A 9,195-nucleotide genomic window follows, 5' to 3' on the forward strand; every position below is an offset into this window, starting at 1 on the left:
GCTCGTTGACTCAATTCCTTTTCGCCCGGAAAATCGCAAATGGCCCTTTTTCCGATTTTTTATTCATGGGGCATTTAAGTCTTGGTTTCTATTTGGCTACGAGAAATTTCGGCGACACTTCCCCTATAAATATAGCATCCCCGAGATTCAACTCGGTCGGAATAACAACAACCAGTGACCCAACAACGGCATCACAACATCAATAATCGCTACAAGCACATATGAACACAAATAGTCTTTCTTTCAACATAATACTTCAACTTCCGTTCTAACTTCGCACTTTTCATCAGGTATCGATATTTTCATATTTGTCTACTAATTCAAGGCCATTCAAATACGACTCAAGGACATTTCACCTTATTCTACAAAAACATACAAGATTTCCATCAAACCATAAGTTATCAAAATTTCTAATTTTCAACATAAATATCCATAACATATTTCCATCTTCCATTTCCATAACCCATAATCACAATTCACATCTAAGTTCTTACTTTCATCATTATATGAAAACTACATAAAAATCACATAATTTCTCATAACAACATAAAACCAATTTCAACACCAACTTAACTCATTAAACCTTTCTTTTTCATTACAAACGTCACAACACAACTAATATACTTAATAAAATTAAGATCACCTTCCTTCGCATATATACCACACGGCCACACACAACACAACACACCATGATTTACATGATCTCCATTCAGTATACTCATCACAACACTTATAAATCTTCTATAACACGAAAAAGAAAACACAAAATCCTTGCCTTTCTCGAAACCCGTAGCTCACGGCCACCACCATGTTCACATCTTGCACGCCGTGCACACGCACCGTCATACTTTCATAATTCTCATACAATTCTAATCATTATATCATACACACGCCTTCCATAACTTGAAAGAATAGAATTCTTACCTTATTCTTCAAAGTTCAACTTGCGTAAACGTCGTTCTTTTGCTTAACTAATTATATCACGTTGAAGAGCGTCTTGAGCTCGCTACTAATTCAAGAAAAACAAGATTTTTGGATGAAGCTAAAGGACTTGGAAAAATTATTTTTTCTTTCTTCTTCTTGGAGACAGGCTTATTTCTTTCTTCTTTTTGCTTGCTCTTTCTTGAAGATTCTAAGGTTGATCATGAATATATCCTGTGATTAATTCATCACATGGTTGGCACATGGCTTGTAGCCGCAGGCGCTTGTATGTTGGCTTCGGCCGCCTTGAAGTTTTGGGCCTCAATTTTTCTTTTTTTTTTTGAGAGTACGATAGCGCATGAATCTTTATTTTCGATTTAAAAACAATTTTAAGGATTAATTCTTGCTTGTAGCGCAACAAATCGTGCCAAGGTGCCCAAACACTTTCCATAAGGGACAACATACGCTTCACATACGTTAATTCAAATCAACACTTGACCTTATTCCATACAATTCAAAGTTATTTCCAAATTTTCAAATACGCGAAAATGCGGATGTAACGGGTAAGTACCTTTGCGTATTAACAATGTTTGAAACTAATATTTGAAAGGTGAATACAGTGTATAATTGTATGAAAAGTGTATATATAAAATGTACAATAAATGTATATATAGTGTATAATCTACATTTTGGCTGCAATTTATCTTTTGATTTTATGTGGTCATCCGGTTGTCAATATTTCCACAGGATGGCTATTTATGTCCTTAAATTGAAAATGGAAATACTTTGAAAATTTTCAATCTTATAAAGTCTTTTTAAATGATGCGTTCTTTGTTATACTTGAGGTCTACTCATGGTCCCTGATTCCAATATTTAAGCGCTATTTTTTCATCATATATTATTAAAAGTGGGAAGCCTCTAAGTTACAAGTTGAAATACCATTTTACCCTGACTATAACCAAAATCTCTCTCCTAACACACCAAAGATGCAAATTAAAGTCTGATTTTAAGAATTTAAGAGAGGTTTTCAGCCGTGTTGGATACCAATTGCTAATATGTTTTTATTTTCTATATTTTTTTTTTATTCTAATCATTCATGACTTCCATCATTTTCTAAATTCTCATTAATTAGGTGGCAATACAAACAAAAGTTGAAACCATCCCACGTTCCAGTCGAATGCTGTAATATTGATATGAATGCCTTATTTAATACCCCATTGTCTAAATATTTTCTACACCTTAATGTATGCTAAACGGGCTACGTAATTTAATAACTCACAACCCATTTCAAATCCCTACGCGTACTCATCCCAATTAAAATTTATGCCATTTTTGCTACATCACACGTTCTCATCCCAATTAGTAGTAATTAATGGCATTTTTCCTGCATCCTAAACCCCACGTTCTCATCCCAAAATTTATGGCATTTTTCCTTTTCCTACATCCTAAACTTTGGCACATTTCAAATTCTCAAGGAAAGTAGTAAGTAATAATCTTAAATATTTACTACACCCCGCCTAATTTAATAGCCTCAACCTGTAATATTTTTCTACACGTTCTCAACTTCTGCCGCGTTTTTGCCTCTCTGTTCTCCTTCTTTAAGTCAATAGCAGTAATGATGAATTTCCATTAAAATTTTGCTCATTAACCATCTACTATAAATGAACATCAAACATATGCATACCCCTCACAACCGGGGGGAAACAAACTCAGCAGGTATGTAACAACTTACCTTTAGCTTCTATTTTCATTATGTTTGTTCTTTTTCCCTACAAACGACTTACAAAATGAAATTCAATATGAGATTCAAGAGCATCTTCTAACGCAACTTTACAAATTTTGTCGTTTCCATGTTCAAAACTCTTCACTTTTTTAATTTACTGGTTTTGAGGAAGATATAATAACAGAGGAAACAATTAACTCCCCTGATAGTTCCCAAATTGTGATTATGTCATATACAATGTCTAAAAAATGAGACAGGGTAGTTTGTGTCCCCTCCGTTTCAAACACATGGTTAGTTCAAATTTGTGCAGGAGATTACGAGGCTGTTGATTTCGTAATTATAATGATGTGATAACTTCCGTTTAAGGGGATCCATGACATTCAAATGAATTTATTTCAATACAACAAACAAATTTGTTCAGCTTTTTTACTATACAAAAGTAGATTTACACCCAATACATCAGGTGAGCTCTTATTTGAATGTGACGTTTATTATTTTATATATGTCTATTCCATTCTTCATTCGCTATGAAGTCTAAATTTGGTGTTTTAATTCTTTCAACAGGCTATTTGGATTAGGGCATCACAAAATTGGTAACAATCTTTCACTTTTATAGTGACTTATTTTAACCTATACGAGAAATGTATATATATTACTAGGCAAGGATTTTAACCTTTCAATCACAGCCACAAATATTAATAGTGTGGACATACTAAGGCTTTTACAATGCTTTTATTGTAAGAAGGCTTGTCCGTTTTTCCCATTTTCTGCTTCTTTTAATTTCGACAACGTTATGCATTTAATTTAATATATTTTTGCTTCTTTTATCTTCTATTATCAGTTTGAAAAACCTTTAATATCCTTATTAGGTGCTATCACTACTAGAAAATCATGATTTTCCGGCAGCTATTGTAGTCCAAATGTAGTCGGCATATAAGGATTTCTGACTCCCTACTGACCATTTTCAGGTAGTCGAAAAATGGATGGTCGGAAAATGTTTTCCGACTACAATAGTCAGCCGATGTAAAATAATAGGCGACTACAGAAATTTAAATATTCCGACTACAGTAGTCGGGACATTAATAAAATAATTGTTTAATAAATGTATATATTCCGACTACGGTAGTCGGAATATTTAAATTATTAAATATTGATTTTATTAATATTCCGACCACTGTAGTCGGAATATTAGATTATTAATTATTTATTTAATTAATATTCCGACTATTACAGTCAGAAGTTTTAATTTTCTGAAAATACTATTATGTAAATCCCGACTACAGTAGTCGGAAATCTTAATTTTCTGCAAACTTTTTTTGAATTTTCCGACTACTGGAGTCGGAATTTCCCATTCTTATTACAACAAATTGCTGTTTATTAGCTGCACCTGCCTACAAACACAACACTATAGAACCTAAGAATCCAACCAGACCACTATAACAGTTGAAGCAACCAATCAAACATGAAGAAATAGTCTAAACATTCAAACATTTGAAACATCCCAAACAAACATCAATTCGAAATAGTTTAAACATCCCAAACCAACAACCAAGAGAATTCAAGTCTAAAAGTCTAAACATCACAATTAAAAACAATAACCAGCAACTACAATCTAATTGTCATCAGATTCGGTCTCTTCCTCGTCATCAGACATTTGAGGCATGTGCTTCATCATAAACTTCTCAATTTTAGCAAGCTTAGCATCAGAAGTTTCACACTTTTTCTTCAGCTCTGCAATTTCCCTGCGCATCGCTTCCATTTCTTCCATATTTTGCGAAGTAGGAGCATTGGACAAGAACGGCGAAGGCCTAGACGAGGAACGCAGAACTCTAAGCCCATAGACTCTACCTTTGCTTGGACCACCTGCCACATGTGTCCATATTGAAGTCATATCCGTGGGCGATGGTCGGACTGAGGTACCATCCTCTAAAGCAGGCTGGGTCTGACGCTAATCTTCCAAACCTTTTTGAAAGCCTTCCTGAAAAAAAAAAATCATTATATAAATACATTTTCTCAAGTTACTTACACTAAAGGCAAAATGAAAGCTGGAGAAATTAAATGTGGTTTCTTATGTGCGACAAAAGAAATATCAAGTAGAATAGCTAAAAAAGCAACTGACATTTTCAAATTATATACCAGTAATAATAAATAAGTAGCAGCCATTTGATAGAGCACCAACAGACTCTATCAGAAGCTTATTCGCATTAAACTCAGAATGTTAAGAGTTCTAGTTTCTAACAAAAATGGACTAAGTTAAACTCAGAAGCCTATCTTTATTTTTTTTCTGGTTTACAACTTTACATAGTTCAAGAGGTTCCCAATTGTTCGGGGATAGGAGGGGAAAATAATGCTGAAGGTTGCTTAAAAGGCTCCTTAAAAGTATACTTTGTATCCCCATTATTTATCTTGGTTTCAAGCTTCTTGTATCACTTTTATCTTAGTAAAGCAAGCTTGATGAATCCTTGTTGGATTCACTGTTGTCAACAAGTTCTCATAGGCAAAACTGTACTTGTCTAAACATTTAATATGAAATCAGATTTGAAGGTACTATTTATAGTCACCATCATTGTTGAATGAAATATACTAGCATTTATAAGCTTCTTAAACAGAGATGTCAGCCCCACAACATCAGAAAGGTCTCTGCATTTATTGTGATGTCATTTCGAAATTTAGGTTTTAAGATCTTACATATGTCCCCTTAGCATGTGGCTCGACCCATCCTTCTCTTGTACCGTCTGCCTTCTTCTTCTTATGTGTCTCCTCGAAGACCTCAAAAAGAGGCGCAGTCTCTCCCCCGTTTAACTTTCGCTGCAAAATTAAAAAATAATAGTTGGATAAAACTTTAATCGTATTTAGACAATTTAAAAGGAGGAAAATTTATTGGCTAAATTACCAGTCTTCGTCGGTGGCCCGCGAAACTCATGGAACCTCCGGTGTGCAAACAGTTCAAGAAAGGATTTTTTTAAGGCAAAGAAATAGAGCCACATTATGGAGATATATGATAGCTAGAGGATAAGCATGGAATCATGGAAAAGGGGTAGAGGACTGAAAATTTCACAGTTCTATTTGAGCGTAGAGTTTGGAGGAATACTATGAAAGAATAGGACTTCATTGGCATCATAACTTTTAGGTAGGTATTGGAAATAAATCAACTTTTGGAGTCATATGTCATGTGGATAAGAGACATTTGAGACTTACATTTTCGAATATTTATAGTTTTTTGAGTCAGGAGGAAATGAACGACATGACTAAATTGCATGTTACAAGGAGAGTTCATTGAGACATAAGGGTTAGGAAGCACCTTGATGACTGAGAAGTAGTTGAATTCCAAGCATTGGGGAATCTACATGAATTATACTCGTATATATAGGTGAAAGTTATGTTTTTATGCCAGACATAAGAATGTCAACTCCCTTAACACAAATCAAAGATTTTGCTCAATGGTAAAGGGGCTTAAATTTTCATAGAGCATGTAGGTTCAAGTCTTGCTTACAACATTTTCTTGTTTCTTTGAATTTTTGAACCCCCTTGGCAAAATTCACCATCTCATGGAGATGGGGAGTGACAATATATAGGTTGTTTTCATTGAAGTCATATTTTCACTAGCTTCTCGTGAGGGATAATCAAATTTTATGTATACTAGAAATCTTTATAGGTATGACAACATATCATAAATCGAATGTATTGAGAAAAAAAAAACACACACAATCACGTGAACATCTATAGAAAAGTGAACTAATTTTTTGAACCCCTTGGCAAAAATGCATCAACTCAGGTAGATGGGGAGTGAGAATAGATAGACTGTTTTTATTGAAGTCATATTATCACAAGCTCCTCGTAAGGGAATAATCCAATTTTCTATATACTATAAATCTTTATATTTATAGCTAGCAAACAAAGCTACCATATCATAAATCCAATGTATTGACACACACACACACACACAAAAAAAATATCACACACACACACAATCACGTGAACATCTATTAAAAGTAAACTAATTTTTTGAACCCCTTGGCAAAAATCCATCAACTCGGGAAGATGGGGAGTGAGAATAGATAGTTTGTTTTCATTAAAGCCATATTATCACAAGCTCCTCGTGAGGGAATACTCAATTTTTCTATATACTAGAAATATTTATATTTACAGATATGACTCGCAAACCAAGCTACCATATCATAAATCCAATGTATTGACAAAAAATGACAACACAATCACGTGAACATCTATAGAAATTGAACCAACAGGATAACATAAGTAATAGCCTGTTTGACCAACATTTTGGGAGTCAAAAGTGCTAATTTTAGAGAGTTGTGGTGTTCCGCCAAGTCTCTAAAAAAGTGCTTTTGACTATTAGAGAAGTTGTTTTAAGAAGATGGAAAAGTAACTTTTTTTCCATAAGCACTTTCTGAGCCGTGGTTAAACGCAAGTATTGCCAAAAGTACTTTTCAAATTGATTAGCAAAAGAAGCACACACTTTTAGCCTATTTGGCCAAATTTTCAAAATCTGTTTAATTTGATTGTTTTTTTTTTTTATCAGAAGTGCTTGTTCGAAAAAGTACTATAAAAACAGAATTTGTAGGTAAGTTTTTCAATTTATACTCGAAATTAAATTTGCAATAAAAAAAAAAGATAAATTTTGCCTGCCAATGGGCGCGCTAGTAAAGTAGAGACATTATAGTACTTTTCCTTCTAATATTAGACACAAACTTCAACAATAAAAAAGACCTCTCTCAAGTACTCGCGCACATTTTTCCTCAATTACGCGACACTTTTCGCTCGAGATTTAACCTACGAACTTTGACCAACATTTCAAGATGTATTTTTCACCAAATTAATATAAGAAGAATTGCGAGTAATATAAAATTTCTTTCATTAGCTTTCAAATATATAAATTTTAATTTAAAATATTAAAATAATTTAATCCAATTTAACTTCAAAGCTTTAACAAATCGACTTCAAAACGAAAAGCGATTCACAAATTTTACCTATGAAGTATCAAGTTCAATGTTCCATGGACAAAACAGTCCAATAATATGACTATTTCTTTGTCTCATTAAGATTCTTTCTTGAACTGTCGAAACATAAATTTGTTGTCTTTCTGCACTTTGCAAAGCCACGTTTGAATTCAATGCCAAAATCCCAAGATTAAGCACACTCACACTAGAAAAGCACAAACACCCTGAAAAAAATTAGTTCAAAACACAATAAATGTGAGTGAACCCAGTCTAGATTACTACAATCTTGAGAGAGCTCTCTGCATGTCAGCAAATTTAGTTCCAAAATACACCTGTTTCCCCTCTTATATATAGTCAGCATTTGCTGTATCTGAGCTGCATTTTCTTTCTTGGGGTTCTTGAAAAACAAAGAGGGCAAGTTTAATCTGAGAGTGAGGATATGGCTGATGATTCTTCAGAGAATGAAGCTAGAAGATGGCCTAAAAGATTATGGAATTAGGCTCATCAATCCTCCTTCTTCAACTGAAGAACTACTCAATCTACTTGATGTAAAGATTCAATTTTTATCTTATTTACATACAAAGTAGTACTAGCTTTATCTGTGCTTTTGATTTATTTTTTCTCCGTGTTTGTGACTTAATCTTTATTAACTGGCTTTGTGATTTCTTGAAGCTGTTTGCTCGTATTCTGTAATTTATGGCAGCTGCAAGTTGACTCTTTTACACCTCTTGAGTCTTTTAGAAAATAGAATGTCTATTGATTCAATCCCCTACCGATTCAATGAAAGATGCCCTTGGACCAGCAATGAGGGCTATGGTCGGAAGTGAACTTCTAAAGCATGCAGATACGGATGTCAAAGTTTCTGTTGTATCTTGTATCAGTGACCTTTCGAGAATAACTGCTCCGCAACAACCTTATGAAGATGGACTGATGAAGGTATCCAAGATATAACATTCTTGTTTCTTGTTCTGTTTTCCTTACACACACATATATATATATATAGAGAGAGAGAGAGCGCTACACAAGCTAGATTGGCTAATGCCACTTGCTCAAACTTTTATCTCCATTACCTTTTGTTTTCACGTGGGTGTATTGAAAAATTTGAGGAAATTTTCTGTCACGACCCAAATTACGGATTGTGTGCGCACCTACTTCATTACCTCCTAGTAGGTGAACCCTCACCAAACAACCCATTATTAAAATCATTTGCCAACGCAACAACATACAATTATATTATACTAAAAGTGGGAAGCTCCTACTTTCAAAATTAGTTTACCATTTTGCCCCTACACTAAATCAAAATCTAATTAAATAATAAATCTAATTAAATTGTAGGAGTAATATTTTATATATGTAAACGCAGAATCAGAACTCTTTAGTTATGCATTATAAATTCCCTTAGTTATTGCTAACTAGTAATTTAAAAAGGTCACACAAGTTATAAGAATTAGTTAGTAAATTTAAAAATATTTTATACATGTAATCAAGATAAAAGATATAAAATTTTCATATATACGGATATAAATTTATGTTCACCTTATGTCATTATACTTTTTAATTGAAGCACCATCAATAATTTTAATTGAATACCGT

The 9,195-nt window shown here is 33.6% G+C and overlaps 1 long non-coding RNA gene across 1 annotated transcript; it reads right to left on the bottom strand.

Annotated features, from left to right (window-relative positions):
• Nucleotides 1–4,107: 4,107 nt before the first annotated feature.
• On the bottom strand, nt 4,108–5,579 carry LOC132035099 (uncharacterized). The gene is made up of 2 exons (XR_009409164.1): nt 5,333–5,579; nt 4,108–4,622 (listed from the first exon to the last, which is right to left on the bottom strand). It is a non-coding gene; the product is annotated as an uncharacterized LOC132035099 (long non-coding RNA).
• Nucleotides 5,580–9,195: the final 3,616 nt, after the last annotated feature.

The sequence above is a fragment of the Lycium ferocissimum genome, chromosome 10 (genome assembly GCF_029784015.1).
Source record: "Lycium ferocissimum isolate CSIRO_LF1 chromosome 10, AGI_CSIRO_Lferr_CH_V1, whole genome shotgun sequence".
Classification (NCBI taxonomy): Eukaryota; Viridiplantae; Streptophyta; class Magnoliopsida; order Solanales; family Solanaceae; genus Lycium; species Lycium ferocissimum.